The sequence below is a fragment of the Oncorhynchus mykiss genome, chromosome 19 (genome assembly GCF_013265735.2).
Source record: "Oncorhynchus mykiss isolate Arlee chromosome 19, USDA_OmykA_1.1, whole genome shotgun sequence".
Taxonomy (NCBI): domain Eukaryota; kingdom Metazoa; phylum Chordata; class Actinopteri; order Salmoniformes; family Salmonidae; genus Oncorhynchus; species Oncorhynchus mykiss.
The window spans coordinates 26486085-26505431 of NC_048583.1; the positions used below are offsets into that span (position 1 = coordinate 26486085).

The 19347-nt window shown below is 41.3% G+C and overlaps 1 protein-coding gene across 1 annotated transcript in view; it reads left to right on the top strand.

Moving 5' to 3' along the window:
* The first annotated feature begins 321 nt into the window (after window positions 1-321).
* The window catches only part of LOC110497566 (FERM domain-containing protein 6), an 81566-nt gene continuing 62540 nt past the window's right edge, over window positions 322-19347 (top strand). Inside the window, exon 1 of the mRNA XM_021573728.2 lies at window positions 322-478. The gene's annotated coding sequence lies outside the window, so the exon portion shown is untranslated. The remainder of the gene's footprint in view (window positions 479-19347) is intronic.

A 19347-nucleotide genomic window follows, 5' to 3' on the forward strand; every position in this document is an offset into this window, starting at 1 on the left:
ACAGTATGGAATCATGGGACCGGAGGAATGGAATGACAGGCAGCCGTGGGCGATACCAACTGGTAGTCGTTGAGGGGGGAGCAGTTGCCTGCGATCTACATAGTCTTAAGAGATATCAAAAGAGCAACGAAATATCTCTAGGAGAATACTTGGACTATTAAAATAGACATGCATTTACGGATATTTTCACGGAATAACAATCGGTATTAAAACAACTACTAAAGTATATCAAATCTGTACTAACCCCCCTATCCATGGTTTGAAGCCACCCTTCCACCTTCCACATGTATTCCTACTTATTACTGTTCCAAAGGGATAGAAGTCTGGCGCTCGACACACGCGTGTAATCCCCGTTTAAATTTAAAACTTTAGTCTGCATTTGCTGACGACAAAATTGGATGTACTATAGCGTTTTGATGCAACTTGATCGGATTCATTGTTTTTGAAAAGGAATTAGGATTTGTTTTTCACATGAAAGGTACGTTATATTAAAAAAGTGTACATTTCACATCTTCTCTTCTTTGTAATTTCCCTCGCTGCTAATTCCTTTAATGATTCCTTTAATTGATCCACCTCCTCTGCGCGTACGTACGAAGTTATTTGTCATTGATAAAGTATTTTACATGAGTGTTATAACATGTATTCACTTGTTCCACGGTTATAATATGTTTTCAAACAGTTATTGAAACATTTCAATGTTTGGTCAACGGTTGGTTGATTGTTCATAACAACACGGACCCGAATAAGTATCGTGTCTACAATGTAGCGATGCTGTCAGAATGTTGCTGCTATCCTTTAGGCTGCGTTATAGACCTGATACTTGAGGCGGGATGCATTTTGTTGCGACAATATATCGATCTTCCTTTCTCACTGTGGGTGATGTTTATTCTGCACATTGTGACCACCCCTTTAACCATATGTTCGTATGTTATTTAATGCTCATCTATTAACATCGACGTATGGTTTTTGTTTTACGTCTCTCCCCTTCCAGTTTGGTTCTAAGCAATGACATACGCCTTCTAGTACCTACTGTATTGTTGTTATAGTTGGCTATAGTCGTGCTCTCTTCGTTAAAAAAAAGATTGACACCAAGTGTCCTGTAGGATGTTGTCACTGTCTGCCTGTGGTATAGTATGGTCGTGTCAAATCAAATGGCATCTGGAAGTAGCCATGTATGTGGATGTCTTGCAAATCAACGTAAGAACATCAGCCGGCATGCAAAACTTTGGATGAAGTTGCGCATTACTAAATGTCTTCCCTATAACATTATCGCTGTTCCATTTTGAAACGGGTCACTTACTCCTTTACTTTGGACTAATTATTTTAGTCTTCTTCTCCTATTGAATGGAATCTGGCATACTATTATTACTGCTCTGTAATGAAACGACTCTGCACGGAGTAGGCTATTGGATGGTAGACTGTATAGAAGTAATATAGAGAGATAGAACTAGCATAGTATAACTAGGCGGTGGAAGAGGATAGCCCGTGAATCGTGTGTGTGTGTGTGTGTGTGTGTGGGGGGGGGGGGGGGGGGATATGTGTTTGCTTGTTGGGGACTTTCCCCCCTCTTGTGTCACTATGGACAAACTGCTATGTTTGCTTCAGTATTGAGGAATGCCAACAATTTCCTCCCTATGGTCAGTGGTGGAAAAAGTAACCAATTGTCATACTTGAGAAAAAGTAAAGATACCTTAATAGAAAATGACTCAAGTAAAAGTCACCCATTAAAATACTAGGACACCAGTAAACGTATTTCGTTTTTAATATACTTAAGTATCAAAATAATTTCAAATTCTTCATATTAAGCAAACCAGATGGCACCATTTTCTTGTTTTTGTTTTAAATTTACAGATAGCCAGGGGCACACTCCAAAACTCAGATATCATTTACAAATGAAGCATGTGTTTAGTCAGTCCTCCAGGTCAGAGGCAGTAGGGATGACCAGGGATGTTCTCTTGATGTGTGTGAATTTGACAATTTCCTGTCTTTCTAAGTATTCACAATGTACTTTTGGGTGTCAGGAAAATGTATGGAGTAAAAAGTACATTATTTTCTTTAGAAATGTAGTGAAGTAAAAGTTATCAAAAAAAATTTATAGTGAAGAACAGATAGCTCAAAAGTATTTTTACTATTAGACTGGCCAGCATTCTATCATGGACAAGAGACAGGTGAAATCTGTGCACGTTCTATTCTGAACTATAGAAACTGAACTATAGAAACATAAGATGACATTGAAAATATGCTGATGGTATTATTGGCATACCAGATGGGAGCAGATACTAAACAAGTGCACTTTTAACCTTGAGGTTCTCATTATTGATTAAAGCAATTACACATAAGAGTCATTGGATGAAGGCTTCTTCTGTACAGGGGGGTTTTTGTTAAGAGCCCCGACGCTCAATCTGAACATCAACGCCCGTCACTTGCGATACTGTTTTGGAAGCATAAGGACCTTATCTTTCATATCAACAACAAATAATTTTCAAAAACAGAAGGTTAAATTGATACACACCTTGTTTGGGCTAGTGTTCCCACACAGCCTTATCTCCATGTTACAGTGCTTGTTTAAAGAAAACAGACGGAAGACGAGTCGTCCACCTGCGCTAATTAGCTACACTATATATACAAAAGTATGTGGACACCCCTTCAAATTAGTGGATTCGGCTATTTCAGCCAAACCCGTTGGTGACAGGTGTATAAAATCGAGCACGCAGCCATGCAATATCCATAGACAAACATTGGCAGTAGAATGGCCTTACTGAAGAGCTCAGTGATTCTCAAGGTGCCATGGTCATAGGATGCCACCTTTCCAATAATTCCATTCGTAAAATTTCTTCCCTGCAAAAGTGGCCTGGTTAACTGTAAGTACTGTTATTGTGAAGTGGAAATGTCTTGGGCCAACAACGTGTCAGCCGCGAAGTGGTAGGCCACGCAAGCTCACAGAACGGGACAGGTGTGGGCTGAAGCGCGTAGTGCGTAAAAAAACGCATATCCTCGGTTGCAACACTCACTACCGAGTTCCAAACTGCCTCTGGAAGCAACATCAGCACAATAACTGTTCGTCGGGAGATTCCTGAAATGGGTTTCCATGGCCAAGCAGCCACACAAAAGTCTAAGATCACCATGCGCAATGCCAAGCATCAGCTGGAGTGGTGTAAAGCAATTGGACTCTGGAGCAGTGGAAATGCGTTTTCTGGAGTGATGAGTCATGATTCATCATCTGGCAGTCCGATGGACAAATCTCGGTTTGGCAGATGCCAGGAGAACGCTACCTGCCTAACTGCATAGTGCCAACTGTAAAGTTTGGTGGAGGAGTAATAAGGCTGGGGCTATTTTTCATGGTTCAGGTTAGGCCGCTTAGTTCCAGTGAAGGGAAATCTTAACGCTACAGCATACAATGACATTCTAGATGATTCTGTACTTCCAACTTCCTGGCAACAGTTTAGGGAAGGCCCTTTCCTGTTTCAGCATGACAATGCGAGGTCCATACAGAAATGGTTTGTCGAGATTGGTGTAGAAGATCTTGACTGGCCTGCACAGAGCCCTGACCTCAACTCCATCGAGCACCTTTGGGATGAATTGGAACGCCGACTGCGAGCCATGCCTAATAGTGCTCGACCTCACAAATGTTTTTGTGGCTGAACGGAAGCAAGTCCCTGCAGAAATGTTGTATTGGCAAGCCTTTCCAGAAGAGTGGAGGCTGTTATATCAGCAAAGGGGCGACCAACCCCATATTAATGCGCATGAATTTGGAATTAAATGTTTGACGAGCAGGTGTCCACACACTTTTGGTTATGTAGTGTATCTAGCATGCTCTGAACACCTGTGTGAATGCATAACTTGGGAAGTGTAGTTTTGTCGGACGGAGGCACCCATAGCTATATGGATCTATGCAAAACTGCTGCAGTAAGTGCATCTTACTGAAAACTGTATGTAAAAGGCAGAATGCAAAATCAAAGAACTCCCTAAATCAGATGACACAGCTGAATTTGCTTGAGAAATGACCACCTCCATTGAGATGCTAAAAAAACAATTACAGCAGTATTGGGGGATAAAATGAGGGACTTAAAGGCCTACAAAGACAACAAAGTCTATGACTGGAATAACAACAACCGCCAGGGAACAAACACAAGATACACATGCAGACAGACAGGTGGCAATCTCTTCTCAACCGATCACCAGATGAGCACTCCAAGTGACACAGACAATGAGACCATGCACCCCCTTTTGCGGAAGACCGAGCTATCCACCCAGCCAGACACCAACCACCAAGAAGAAGAAGACCAGGAGGGGCAGATGGGGCATGGGGTCCACTAAGGTGGTCACCCAGGACAGGCAAGTTCCTGTCCTGAACCTCTACAAAACATCCTTGACACTGACGCAGGAGTCTATGCTAAGTAAGGGACAGTCTTTATCCACTAATCAAAACATGAAAGCCTTCAAATTGAAGGTGGATACCTACAAATTCATGCAACAACTGCACCTGAAATATTTATTTTCCCGTCTGAACAGATCCAGTACAAGCAACATATCGAAAGACCCTACAAAGAAAGGGGAACCCCAACACAGCGGTCCCTCCCCTATTCCTCGCTCTTTCTCAAAACCCTCATCGTTTGTATTCCCTACCCATACAAGCCCACTTGTCACCTTGTTTGGCAGACTGGTTGAAAATGAATGGGAAACTGTAAATAAAAAAAATGACCAGGGACCCCAATATCACGATCTTCCTCCAGCCAAAAGACAAGCACTAAAACATCTCCAGGAGAATAAGGACATGGTCATAAAACCAGAGGACAAAGGTTGAGCAATAGTTGTTATGGACATGAGCTATTATAATTCTGAAAATAGAAAGCATCTGAAACTGTCTGGTTCCTATCAACCTTTGCGAAGTGACCCTATTGCTTCTTTAAAATCCGAAATTGATGGCATGTTACAACATGCGTCTCACCAAAGCTGGATCACCAAGCGTGAATACGAGTTCCTAAATGTCACCTATCCAGTCACCCCAGTTATCTATTCCCTTCTGAAAGTACATAAGAACCTGACTCAGCCTTCACCCATACCTATTATCAGCGACAGGATCAGTCACAGAGCCCCTTTCAAAATTCATAGATTTTTTTTTCCCTGAAAGTTATGGTTTTCAAGTTGCCATCATTTTTAAAAGACACAAAAGATCTACTCAACTGCTTAAATGACTGTCAAATTGATTACGATGTACTACTTGTGACATTAGATGTGGCCAGTCTGTACACTTTTATTCCCCATGCTGAAGGCCTACAATCGATTGCCAAATTCCTAAAGTCACGTGACGACTGTAAATCCCCCTGATTACTTTCTGTTGGAGCTCTTGAAATTGGGAGGCAGTTTATGTTAAAAATAAAGACTAAACCTTTTCTTCCCCAAGCGCTACATTGACTACAATTTTATTTTGGGGTTCATCTAAAGAGAATCTTAATTACTTTGTCCGTTATCTGATCAACACAACGACTTTCCTTCAATTCACTGTTGAAAGTGGCCCCAACAGTATCAACTTCCTAGATCTCAAAATATTCAAGGATGATGCTAACAAAATCCAAACTACGATCTATTGGAAACCAACAGAGGAATACTGTCCTCCACTTCAATAGTTATCATCCGAGATATCTCAAAACCACTATCCCGACTGGCCAGTTTCTACACCTGAGACGCAACTGCTCTACACTGAATGAGTCTGACGCTCTGGCAAAGGAAATTACACACAAGTTTGCTAACAGAGGATGTTATAGACCTGTCATTCAGCGCTCCCACCTCCTAGCTCAGAAGCCCTAAAAGGACAGCACGTCATAACTGTGCTTTGTAACAATCATTGTTCAAACAAAATCAAAAGTGAAATCCTAAAACACTGGCCAATTCTACAAACAGAGCTGATGCTCCAGCCTCTGGCGGAAAATCCCTTTCTGGAACAGGTCACATCCATCAGAAGTGGCAACCGCTCTAAAATGCTTTGGACTGATGGATTAAATACCATGCACCCTCGAGGTCTAAATTATGATTTCTTGTTCAGGCCCGTTCAAAAAATTGATATTAAATTGATATGTTATTTGAGTTTATTCTGCTGATCTGGGTATTTGTATATGTGACCCGTTTCAGGAAACTAGGCGTATGTTGTGGGCCACTACATTTTAACGTAAACTTTTTTTAAATCAAAATGTGTTTTTTGGCAGAAATGCCTTCTGGAACATGTGATCTTTCATGTGCCTTGATAACAAACTTGTATGCCATCTGTAGATACGAATAAATAAATAAAAATACGAGCCTAGTTGGTTTAGCCACAAAAAAAGCCAGCAACCTTTCCGCTAGCCGTGATTGGCTGAGATAATGAGTGGGTTGGACATGCCGAGAGATGATGGATTAGTGTGCCATAGAGCACGCTTCTATCAATTTGAGCTGGTCAGTATGTGTAGGTAATCATGTCTAATGCAGCTTTTAAAAAATATATATACGTGCTGTTCTCCACTTTCTGGAGGACCGAGTTTTGAAATCAGTGGATTTCAAGGATGATAGTTAAGGAGATGGAGAAAACACATATCTCCAGATTACATCTTCAAACTAAGGGCAACCATGGCATCTGTGACAGAAGACGCATCCATCCATGATGTATATGGGTAAGATAGCTAGTTAGCTACATTTTCAGATATTACACATATCTAATTTTGCCAGAAAGTGTTGTTTTTTTAATGTTTTTTTATGTTAAAGTGTATTGTTAGTTAGCTGGCTGGTTCACTAACGTTACATGTATGATCTTATTATTCGTATCTCAGAGGCTTTTGCTTGGCTAGTTATAGCTTAATATTAGCTAGCTAACATTAAACCTGGTTGGTTAGCTACCTGCAGATTCATGCAGGGTAGGAACATCATGAGTTGGTTTATGGTTAATTGTTTAGCTAGCTAGCTAGCTACATGTCTTAACAAAAGACTCCACTATGCAAGTGTCCGTTTCAATAGAATGTCACTGCAACAACTGTTGATAGATGTAGCTGGTAAATTCGCTCTGGCTATCTACTCAGGTTTCAGGCCACGGGTAAGATAGTCTAGCTAGCTACATTTTCAGATATTACACGCTTCTAATTTTGACAGTCTTTTCATTTCAAGTTAAAGTGTACTGTTAGCTTGCTAGCTAACATTAGCTGGCTCGATCGCTAGCTAACATTACGCGTATGGTCTTATTATTCGTATCTCAAAGCCATTTGCTTGGCTAGCTAACATTGAACCTGGTTGGTTAGCTACCTGCAGATTCATGCAGGGTAGTAACGTCATGAGTTGGGAATATGGTTAATTGTTTAGATAATTAGCTATATGTTTTTACAAAAGACTACAAGTAACCATTTCGGGTGCATTCGTAAATTCAGTCTGGCCATCTACTCTGATTTCAGAGCACTCTCATCTGAGTGTGCCAGAGTGCAAAATAACTGATGAATTTACGAACGCTCAACAGTTATTGAATATGGTCGGTGTCAGTAAAACGTCGGCAAAAAAGCGCAATTAACTTGTTGCCAGCAGCACAGGTAGTCACCAACACTCTGGATAACATGAAAACAGCCTAACCAGCTTTGCTAGGGCGAGTAAAATGGTCAGAGTTTGGGTGTGGCTAAAGCTTAAGAGGGTGTGAATGATGCTGAATGGGTGTAGACAAAGAAGAGCTCTACAGCAGGTTACAAGTTGTTCAAATTTCAAAGCAGAATAACTTTCCTATTGTTCCTCAAATGCAGTTTATGATATACCATTTTGTAGCTCTGTGTCTCTGGTTTTATCCAATGTAAAACACACAATTTAAAATGTCGATACATGATACATAAGACTGAATCAAGGCAGTTGGTCACATATACAGTACCAGTCAAAAGTTTGGACACACCTACTCATTCAAGGGTTTTTCTTTATTTTTTACTATTTTCTACATTGTAGAATAATAGTGAAGACATCAAAACTATGAAATAACACATATACAATCATGTAGTAACCAAAAAAGTTTTTAAACTAATCAAAATATATTTGAGATTCTTCAAAGTAGCCACCCTTTGCCTTGATGACAGCTTTGCACACTCTTGACATTCTCTCAACCAGCTTCACCTGGAATGCTTTTCCAACATTCTTGAAGGAGTTCCCACATATACTGAGCACTTGTTGGCTGCTTTTCTTTCACTCTTTGGTCCAACTCATCCTAAACCATCTCAATTGGGTTGAGGTCAGGTGACTGTGGAGGCCAGGTCATCTGATGCAGTACTACATCACTCTTCTTCTTGGCCAAATAGCCCTTACACAGCCTGGAGGTGTGTTTTGGGTCATTGTCCTGTTGAAAAACAAATTATAGTCCCACTTAGCGCAAACCAGATGGGATGGTATATCGCATCAGAATGCTGTTGTAGCCAGGCTGGTTAAGTGTGCCTTGAATTCTAAATAAATCCCTGACAAGTGTCACTAGCAAAGCACCCCCACACCATAACACCTCCTCCTCCATGCTTCACATTGGGAACCACACATGCAGAGATCATCTGTTCACCTACTCTGCGTCTCACAAAGACACAGTGGCTGGACCCAAAAATCTCAAATTTGGACTCATCAGACCAATGGACAGATTTCCACCAGTCTAATGTTCATTGCTCGTGTTTCTTGGCCCAAGCATGTCTCTTCTTATTATTTGTGTCCTTTAGTAGTGGTTTCTTTGATGTTGAGATGTCTGTTACTTGAACTCTGTGAAGCATTTATTTGGGCTGCAATTCTAACTCTGGGTCTTCCTTTCCTGTGGCGGTTCTCATGAGAGCAAAAAAAAAAGAAGGCAAAAGGCCCCCTGCGGGGACATGGGGATTAAATTTTTTAAATAATAATTTTAAAAAATGAAATAAAAATATAGGACATAACACACATCACGACAAGAGAGACAACACAACACTACATAAAGAGAGACCTAAGACAACAACAGCATGGCGGCAACACATGACGACAGCAACATGGTAGCAACCCAACATGACAGCAGCACAAAACAGGGTAAAAACATTATTGGGCACAGACAACAGCACAAAGGGCAAGAAGGTAGAGACAACAATACATCACAGAAAGCGACCCAGGGATGTGTGTGCTTTGGGGAACTTTAACAGAATGTGACTGGCAGAACGGATGTACCACCACCTTGTCACAACACAACTGATTGGCTCAAACACATTAAGATGGAAAGAAATTCCACAAATGAACTTTTAATAACAAGGCACACCTGTTAATTGAAATGCATTCGAGGTGGCTACCTCATGAAGCTGGTTGAGAGAATGGCAAGAGTGTGCAAAGCTGTCATCAAAGCAGAGGGTATATTTTGATTTGTTTAACACTATTTTTGGTTACTTCATGATTCCATATGTGTTATTTCATAGTTTTGATAATCTTCATTTTTATTCAACAATGTAGAAAATAGTAAAAAATAAAGAAAAACCCTTGAATGAGTAGGTGTGTCGAAACCTTTGACTGTTACTGTATATTGTAACAATTGTTGGTTGACTAATGTTTTGAATACCACTATGCACTGCCCTGTGCACCTAAGCACTTTTTTTTATTTAACTAGGCAAGTCAGTTAAGAACAAATTCTTATTTTCAATGACGGCCTAGGAACAGTGGGTTAACTGCCTGTTCAGGGGCAGAACGACAGATTTGTACCTTGTCAGCTTGGGGGTTTGAACTTGCAACCTTCCGGTTACTAGTCCAACGCTCTAACCACTAGGCTACCCTTGCATAAAAACAATGGCTTTAGCACATGTCCTGATGCTCTGATGAAGGCATAATTGCTGAAACGCGTTAGCCTGCCCGGCTGAAAGTAAAAAGATGAAATGAGGGGATGTCTTTAAAAACATTTTGGAGTGCCGCTGTTTCCCAATGTTCTTGAACGTGGGATTTCATTTCAAGTCATTTTCATATCTGGCAGGGCACCCAGCAAGTAAAGCGAGAATGCTCCTGTTACCCGCTCTGATATATTGTCATTATGTTATATAACTCAATTTAACATAACTAATTTCCATATTTCTTACTTACTGTATAATAAATGTGTCGTTGAATTACATGGGAAGTTTTCCTTTGTAGGCTAATCCAATAACAGAATGTTTGTTTTTCTCCACACAATTATTCCTAACAGATTGAGGAGTACTATAGATTTTGCATTGGTTTCTCTATTTTGCATTGGTTGCTCTATTTTGTTTAACAGCAATGCTACAGAATAACAAGGATCTGGCAGCTTGGTGGTTAGGCAGTCTCCCTCCTAATACATGGCCATCCAATCAGCTACCTCTGCTAACGGATGTTCCACAGTGCCTTGCAAAACTATTAATCTCCCTTGGCGTTTTTCCTATTTTGTTGCATTACAACCTGTAATTTAAATAGATTTTTATTTAGATTTCATGTAATGGACATACACAAAATAGTCCAGATTCCCCCCCCCAAAAAACGGAAAAGTGGTGCGTGCATATGTATTCGCCCCGTTGCTATGAAGCCCCTAAATAAGATCTGGTGCAACCCATTACCTTCAGAAGTCACATAATTCGTTAAATAAAGTCCACCTGTGTGCAATCTAAGTGTCACATGATCTGTCACATGATCTGATCTGTACTGAAAGGCCCCAGAGTCTGTAACACCACTAAGCAAGGGGCACCACCAAGCAAGCAGAACCATAAAGACCAAGGAACTCTCCAAACAGGTCAGGGACAAAGTTGGGGAGAAGTACAGATCAGGGTTAGGTTATAAAAAAATATCAGAAACTTTGAACATCCCACGGAGCACCATTAAATCCATTATTAAATAATGGAAACAATATGGCACCAGGGGGACCGCCAACCAAAACTCACGGACCAGGAAAGGAGGGCATTAATCAGAGAGGCAACAAAGAGACCAATTGAAGGAGCCTCAAAGCTCCACAGCGGAGATTGGAGTATCTGTCCATAGGACCACTTTAAGCCGTACACTCCACAGAGCTGGGCTTTACGGAAAAGTGGCCAGAAAAAGTGTGAATAGTTATGCATGCTCAAGTTCTGTTTTTTGTGTGTCTTATTTCTTGTTTTCTTCACAATACAAAATATTTTGCATCTTCAAAGTGGTAGGCATGTTGTGTAAATCAAATGATACAAACCCCCCAAAAGGCAACAAAATAGGAAAATGCCTAGGGGGTGAATACTTTCCAAGCCACTGTACATGCTTGTTTTCCTCTCTAGCTTCTCCAGCTGTCGGAAGAAAGCGGAATAAAAACAAGGCCTGTTTTTGTGCTTATTTGTCCAGTTGATTGAGGAAATAGAGCAGCTTCCGTGCTCCATACTGATGTCTTCTGGTAAGACTAGAGATACGGTAGAGACACACTCTCGTAGAAAAAAGATGCAATCTAGAACCTAAAAGGGTTCTTCGGTTGTCCCCATAGGAGAACCCTTTGAAGAACCCATTTGTGTTCCATGTAGAACCCTTTCCACAGAGAGCTCTACATGGAACCAAAAAGGGTTATCCTATGTGGACAGCTGAAGAACCCTTTTGGAACCCTTTTTTCTAAGAGTATAGAAAGTAGACATATAGAGGCACAGTAGAGTTAGTGTAGGGAGTAGACAGTGTGTGTAGAGACTCAGACACACAGGAAACACACAGCAAAGTAAATGGTGCAGGTGCTGTCTCTGTCTGGACAGGAAGGAAGTGTCCCCTGCCTGAGCAGGAAACAAAACAAAACATCACTGTCAGTCAAGCTGGTAAAACTATTAAGTAGGTCTTTCTGGGACAGACCTTTTTTTCCTCTGAGCAGCTGTTTGTGCTGTTTCGCTTGAGAAACAATTTGTTTTTTCCCATGCCCATGTCATCCTACCTAGTTTGGTGACGATCTGTGGGAGGAAGCAACCTACCTGCCTTGTGATTTTATTCTATTTGTTCTTCTCCTAAGTCTTGTCTCTGGCTTTCTCTCTAATGTCCTCTTGAGGATCTTCAGTCCAGACTTACTCTTGTTGTTTGGTTTTGTGTGTAAAACCTGACTGATTCGCTGATCCCCTCCTCACCTCTACTGCCTCACCCAAAGACCATAGCCTCAGGGCCCTCTCTCTTCCACTACTGTTGTCATAATCCATTCTGCAGTGATTACCGTAGACAAATAGTTCTGTATGCTGCTTCTGTAGCTAGCTAAGCTGCCTGACCGACAGACTCTTGCAATGTGTTATGGAGTGTCTCTCTCTCTCTCCCTCACACCTCTGTCGACTCTCTCTTTATCTCCTCTTTCACACTATGTCACTCTCTGTCTTCTCTTATCTCTTCTTTATTCTCTCTCCTTTCTCGCTGTCCCCCTCTCTCTATTTCACTCTCGACATCTCATTCATCTCTCGACCTCCCCCTCAAGTCTTTTTGTTTTTGTTTTGTACCTCTCCCTCATCTCTCTAACTCGGTGTTATCTTTAGTTCCATCCATGTGACACAGACAGTGCATAGATGCGGAGAGACTCACTGCATTTTCATACACTTTGTTTATACAATGACAAGTAGTGTCCCCCCTTGAGGAATAACCTGTTTTAAAATGGTTTATTAATCATGTAATCTCAGATAAAACAATGTCATCATTTAGACTGACTCGAAGCATCAGCTGGTTTTGAATGATGCACAATTTAACGACAGATAGGCCCAGAACTGTCTTATTATCAATTACTGCCATCTCATATTCACAGTTGAAGTCGGAGGTTTACATACACCTTAGCCAAATACATTTAAACTCAGTTTTTCACATTTCCTGACATTTAATCCTAGTAAAAATTCCCTGTCTTAGGTCAGTTAGGATCACCACTTTATTTTAAGAATGTGAAATGTCAGAATAATAGTAGAGAGAATGGTTTATTTCAGCTTTTATTTCTTTCATTACATTCCCAGTGGGTCAGAAGTTTACATACACTCAATTAATATTTGGTGGCATTGCCTTTAAATTGTTTAACCTGGGTCAAACGTGTCGGGTAGCCTTCCACAAGCTTCCCACAATAAGTTGGGTGAATTTGGCCCATTCCTCCTAACAGAGCTGGTGTAACTGAGTCAGGTTTGTAGGCCTCCTTGCTCGCACAGGCTTTTTAAGTTCTGCCCACTCATTTTCTATAGGATTTAGGTTAGGGCCTTGTAATGGCCTCTCCAATACCTTGACTTTGTTGTCCTTAAGCCATTTTGACACAACTTTGGAAGTATGCTTGGGGTCATTGTCCATTTGGAAGACCCATTTGCGACCAAGCTTTAACTTCCTGACTGATGTCTTATCCACATAATGTCAATATATCCACATAATTTTCCATCCTCATTATGCCATCTATTTTGTGAAGTGCATTGGCTTGCAAGCTTCCCCCTTTTTCCTCCAAACATAACGATGGTCATTATGGCCAGACAGTTCTATTTTTGTTTCATCAGATCAGATGACATTTCTCCAAAAAGTATGATCTTCATCCCCATGTGCTGTTGCAAACCGTAGTCTGGCTTTTTAATGGCGGTTTTGAAGTAGTGGCTTCTTCCTTGCTGAGCAGCCTTTCAGGTTATGTCAATATACAGTGCCTTGCGAAAGTATTCAGCCCCCTTGAACTTTGCGACCTTTTGCCGCATTTCAGGCTTCAAACATAAAGATATAAAACTGTATTTTTTTGTAAAGAATCAACAACAAGTGGGACACAATCATGAAGTGGAACGACATTAATTGGATATTTCAAACTTTTTTAACAAATCAAAAACTGAAAAATTGGGCGTGCAAAATTATTCAGCCCCTTTACTTTCAGTGCAGCAAACTCTCTCCAGAAGTTCAGTGAGGATCTCTGAATGATCCAATGTTGACCTAAATGACTAATGATGATAAATACAATCCACCTGTGTGTAATCAAGTCTCCGTATAAATGCACCTGCACTGTGATAGTCTCAGAGGTCCGTTAAAAGCGCAGAGAGCATCATGAAGAACAAGGAACACACCAGGCAGGTCCGAGATACTGTTGTGAAGAAGTTTAAAGCCGGATTTGGATACAAAAATATTTCCCAAGCTTTAAACATCCCAAGGAGCACTGTGCAAGCGATAATATTGAAATGGAAGGAGTATCAGACCACTGAAAATCTACCAAGACCTGGCCGTCCCTCTAAACTTTCAGCTCATACAAGGAGAAGACTGATCAGAGATGCAGCCAAGAGGCCCATGATCACTCTGGATGAACTGCAGAGATCTACAGCTGAGGTGGGAGACTCTGTCCATAGGACAACAATCAGTCGTATATTGCACAAATCTGGCCTTTATGGAAGAGTGGCAAGAAGAAAGCCATTTCTTAAAGATATCCATAAAAAAGTGTTGTTTAAAGTTTGCCACAAGTCACCTGGGAGACACACCAAACATGTGGAAGAAGGTGCTCTGGTCAGATGAAACCAAAATTGAACTTTTTGGCAACAATGCAAAACGTTATGTTTGGCGTAAAAGCAACACAGCTGAACACACCATCCCCACTGTCAAACATGGTGGTGGCAGCATCATGGTTTGGGCCTGCTTTTCTTCAGCAGGGACAGGGAAGATGGTTAAAATTGATGGGAAGATGGATGGAGCCAAATACAGGACCATTCTGGAAGAAAACCTGATGGAGTCTGCAAAAGACCTGAGACTGGGACGGAGATTTGTCTTCCAACAAGACAATGATCCAAAACATAAAGCAAAATCTACAATGGAATGGTTCAAAAATAAACATATCCAGGTGTTAGAATGGCCAAGTCAAAGTCCAGACCTGAATCCAATCGAGAATCTGTGGAAAGAACTGAAAACTGCTGTTCACAAATGCTCTCCATCCAACCTCACTGAGCTCGAGCTGTTTTGCAAGGAGGAATGGGAAAAAATGTCAGTCTCTCGATGTGCAAAACTGATAGAGACATACCCCAAGCGACTTACAGCTGTAATCGCAGCAAAAGGTGGCGCTACAAAGTATTAACTTAAGGGGGCTGAATAATTTTGCACGCCCAATTTGTCAGTTTTTGATTTGTTAAAAAAGTTTGAAATATCCAATAAATGTCGTTCCACTTCATGATTGTGTCCCACTTGTTGTTGATTCTTCACAAAAAAATTCAGTTTTATATCTTTATGTTTGAAGCCTGAAATGTGGCAAAAGGTCACAAAGTTCAAGGGGGCCGAATACTTTCGCAAGGCACTATAGGACTCGTTTTACTGTGGATATAGATACTTTTGTACCTGTTTCCTCCAGCATCTTCACAAGGTCCTTTGCTGTTGTTCTAGGATTGATTTGCATATTTCGCACCAAAGTACGTTCATCTCTAGGAGACAGAACGCGTCTCCTTCCTAAGCGGTATGATGGCTGCGTGGTCCCATGATGATTATACCTGCGTACTATTGTTTGTACAGATGAACGTGTTACCTTCAGGTGTTTGGAAATTGCTCCCAAGGATGAAACAGACTTGTGGAGGTCTACAATTTTTTTTCTGATGTCTTGGCTGACTTCTTTTGTTTTTACCATGATGTCATGCAAAGAGGCACTGAATTTTAAGGTGGGCCTTGAAATACATCCACAGGTACACCTCCAATTGACTTAAATGATGTCAATTAGCCTATCAGAAGCTTCTAAAGCCATTTTCTGGAATTTTCCAAGCTGTTTAACTGCCCAGTCAACTTAGTGTATGTAAACTTCTGACCCCCTGATCTGTCTGTTAATAATTGTTGGAAAAATGACTTGTGTCATGCACAAAGTAGATGTTCTAACCGACTTGCCAAAACTATAGTTTGTTAACAAGACATTTGTGGAGTGGTTGAAAAACAAGTTTTAATGACTTTAATGACCTAAGTATATGTAAACTTCCAACTTCAACTGTATGTAAAGGTATTTTGATCTGGGACCAGTTCCATGACCATAGTTGCATGCCAAATGCCAGTACATTCCCTATGTAGTGCACACATTTTGATCAGGGCCCACTGCACTATATAGGGAATAGGGTATCATTTGGAACACAGCCCCATGAGTCTACTTTACCCTTTATGTACAAATCATATCAGTGAACTGTGTTATTGGAGTATAAAGTGTCTGAGGGAATCATATTAGTGTCTGAGGACAATATTGCACAGCAACCATGAGAAAGGATGGGGTTACTGTTATTGACATGTAGAAATAATATCTTTCCCCTTCCGCCTGTCTGTGTTGGGTTCCAACACACGCTCACTCACACACTCCAACCTCCCTCTCACGGTAAAGTTGTATTGCAGAAAGATGCTGCTGGCTGGCTCCCCTTTCACCAACAGTAACAGTAACTAGTCTATTCTTTATCCAGCACACGTGCAACTCGCTGTAGCTGTGAACATGATCTTTATAACCAGGGGAGTATCCCAGTTTAGTGTTGCTATTGATATGCCTCTGCATATTCTGTTGTGTTCTAAAATTTAAAATGTAAAACGTCAGGCATTGGGTGTGTATGAATAACACTAGTCTGTTTTTCCCAGCCATTTTCTTTGCAGCCACATCCTCTTCTGTTTTGAGCATATATAATGGTCAGGGTGGCTGTGGGTTTTTTTTCTCAGAGCTACCAGTGATAGTTGAGCGGATTACTCATGCGTGTCACAGGGCTGAGTGCAGAGCTCCTTGGGCCTGGAGTAAGGGAGGAGAGAGGGGGAAGGGGAGGGAGCGAGAGGAGAGAGAGAGAGACTGCTGCTGACGGTTCAAACATGTCTGGCGACTGGCGGTTTGAGGTGTGTTTTGAGGTGTGTGTGTATAGTTTTTTGAGGTGTGTGTGTATAGTACTTTGAGGTGTGTGTGTATAGTAATTTGTGTGTGTGCGCGCTAGTCAGTACTTTACAAAAAAAATCTGAAAGTAAACCTTGCTGTGCATTTATATAGGGGATAGGGTGTCATATGGGACACAGCCCAGGTGCTGCCACAGACGTTTGACTGTCGATTCCCTGGCCGGTTTCCTTAACCTGTTTAACTGGCTATGTATTTGAATAACACACATCATTATCAAGTATATCAAGCATAGTGACACCACCATGAATATCCAGATGAGATTAAAATACCTGTTGGCTTATGATGTTGTCAGACACTTGAAACTTTGTGTTGCCTATAGGCTAACGCTATGCTGGATTAGTTTAGGCCTATCATTTAATATAAGTGTTAGTGGTTGTTTTTAACCATTCCGCCAACTGCTTATCGCAGATGTGCATGTTGTCGCAGATGTGGTCGTACTAAAGCAATGATGTTGTGGCTTTGTCGTGTACAGACTTGAGCTTTTGTAATGGGACATGACATTTGATCCAATAAGACTCGTAGCTAAGCGTTTACGCTTTCAATCTTCTCAGATCAGTATTGTGGAGACAAAGCAGCTCTGTCTGAGCCCCACTGTCGCTTATGCTGCATAGGGACCAGTGTTCCCTCACATTTTCGCGGGGGCACTGGCCTTGTAAGCGGACACTTGAACATTGTGCGAATGTTTACAGTAAACACGGAAGCCGTAACGTTACAGTTTTAGACTGTAGCCAATAGGCTATCGTAGCTATTTGAGCATAATGTAGGCCTACCAACAAAACCAATGCACCGAATCCCATAACATTTTGGTTTATATGATATATCTTACGGTAGCCTATATGTGGTGTTCAGTGCAGGCCTACATTGCATGAGACTTAAAAAAAACAAAGATTTTACATTATGAAGGGCTTAACATGAATTAAGGATTTTTTACTTGGTCTGTAACACCATGAGCCAAATCGATGACTGTAAATTGCATTGTATTGGGTTGTATGATACAAGAAACCACTTTACAACATAAAATGAATTATTATTATCATAGAGAATTAGACTATGTAGACTACCCCTCTCCTTATTGGCTTATTTGCATATTCATGCCTGTCTCAAAATACAAAATGCCCCTTTAATTAAGACCTAAGCTTTTCAGCTGCCTGGCTTTTCAAAGACAGTGTGAAATGTATCCTACACATTTTGTGCTGTTGTAGAAAGCAGTAACTTCACATTGATGACCTATGCTTATCTATAACTGGGCTAATAACTCGCTAACTAGCAAATAATATCAACAAATATGCACACGTGTGTTTCTCTGCGCTCTGATCGTCAGATCTGAAAAGCATATTCACTTGCGTGTCATTGAAAGACCCCACCTGGGCTACACCGCCAATAGAATTCTACTCCATTGCGCTCTGGCTCTGCTTACAACAAAATCACAGACTCGATCTTGCAAAGTTAGATTTGTTTTGGTTTGTTGCATTGGAAAGGGGCTGATAAATTTGATTCTATCACAGAAAAAACGTTGATCTATATACTGCAAACTAATGGGGCGAACTCCGTGAAGTCTCAATCTCTTGCGTCTCTGCGCGGCATGGCATTTCTTCTGCGTGGCAGTCCTGGAGGAACTGCGCAGCTTGGAGAGAACGTTCATAGGGACTGAACCACAGAGCTTTGCTTTAGGTTTAAGCAACGGAGTTGCATGCAATGGCTGTACAGTCGTGGCCAAAAGTTTTGAGAATGACACAAATATTAATTTCCACAAAGTTTGCTGCTTCAGTGTCTTTATATATTTTTGTCAGATGTTACTATGGAATACTGAAGTATAATTACAAGCATTTAATAAGTGTCAAAGGCTTTTTATTGACAATTACATGAAGTTGATGCAAAAAGTCAATATTTGCAGTGTTGACCCTTCTTTTTCAAGACCTGTGCAATCCGCCCTGGCATGCTGTCAATTAACTTCTGGGCCACATCCTGACTGATGGCAGCCCATTCTTGCATAATCAATGCTTGGAGTTTGTCAGAATTTGTGGGTTTTTGTTTGTCCACCCGCCTCTTGAGGATTGACCACAAGTTCTCAATTGGATTAAGGTCTGGGGAGTTTCCTGGCCATGGACCCAAAATATTGATGTTTTGTTCCCCGAGCCATTTAGTTATCACTTTTGCCTTATGGCAAGGTGCTCCATCGTGCTGGAAAAGGCATTGTTCCTCACCAAACTGTTCGAAGTTGCTCTCAGAGGATGTGTTGGTACCATTCTTTATTCATGGATGTGTTCTTAGGCAAAATTGTGAGTGAGCCCACTCCCTTGGCTGAGAAGCAACCCCACACATGAATGGTCTCAGGATGCTTTACTGTTGGCATGTCCTCAGCAGTCCAGTCCCTGTACCTTTTGCAGAATATCAGTCTGTCCCTGATGTTTTTCCTGGAGAGAAGTGGCTTCTTTGCTGCCCTTCTTGACACCAGGCCATCCTCAAAAAAAGCATTCGCCTCACTGTGCGTGCAGATGCACTCACACCTGCCTGCTGCACTCACACCTGCCTGCCGCCAGAGCAAGCTCTGTACTGGTGGTGCCCCGGTCCCACAGCTGAATCAA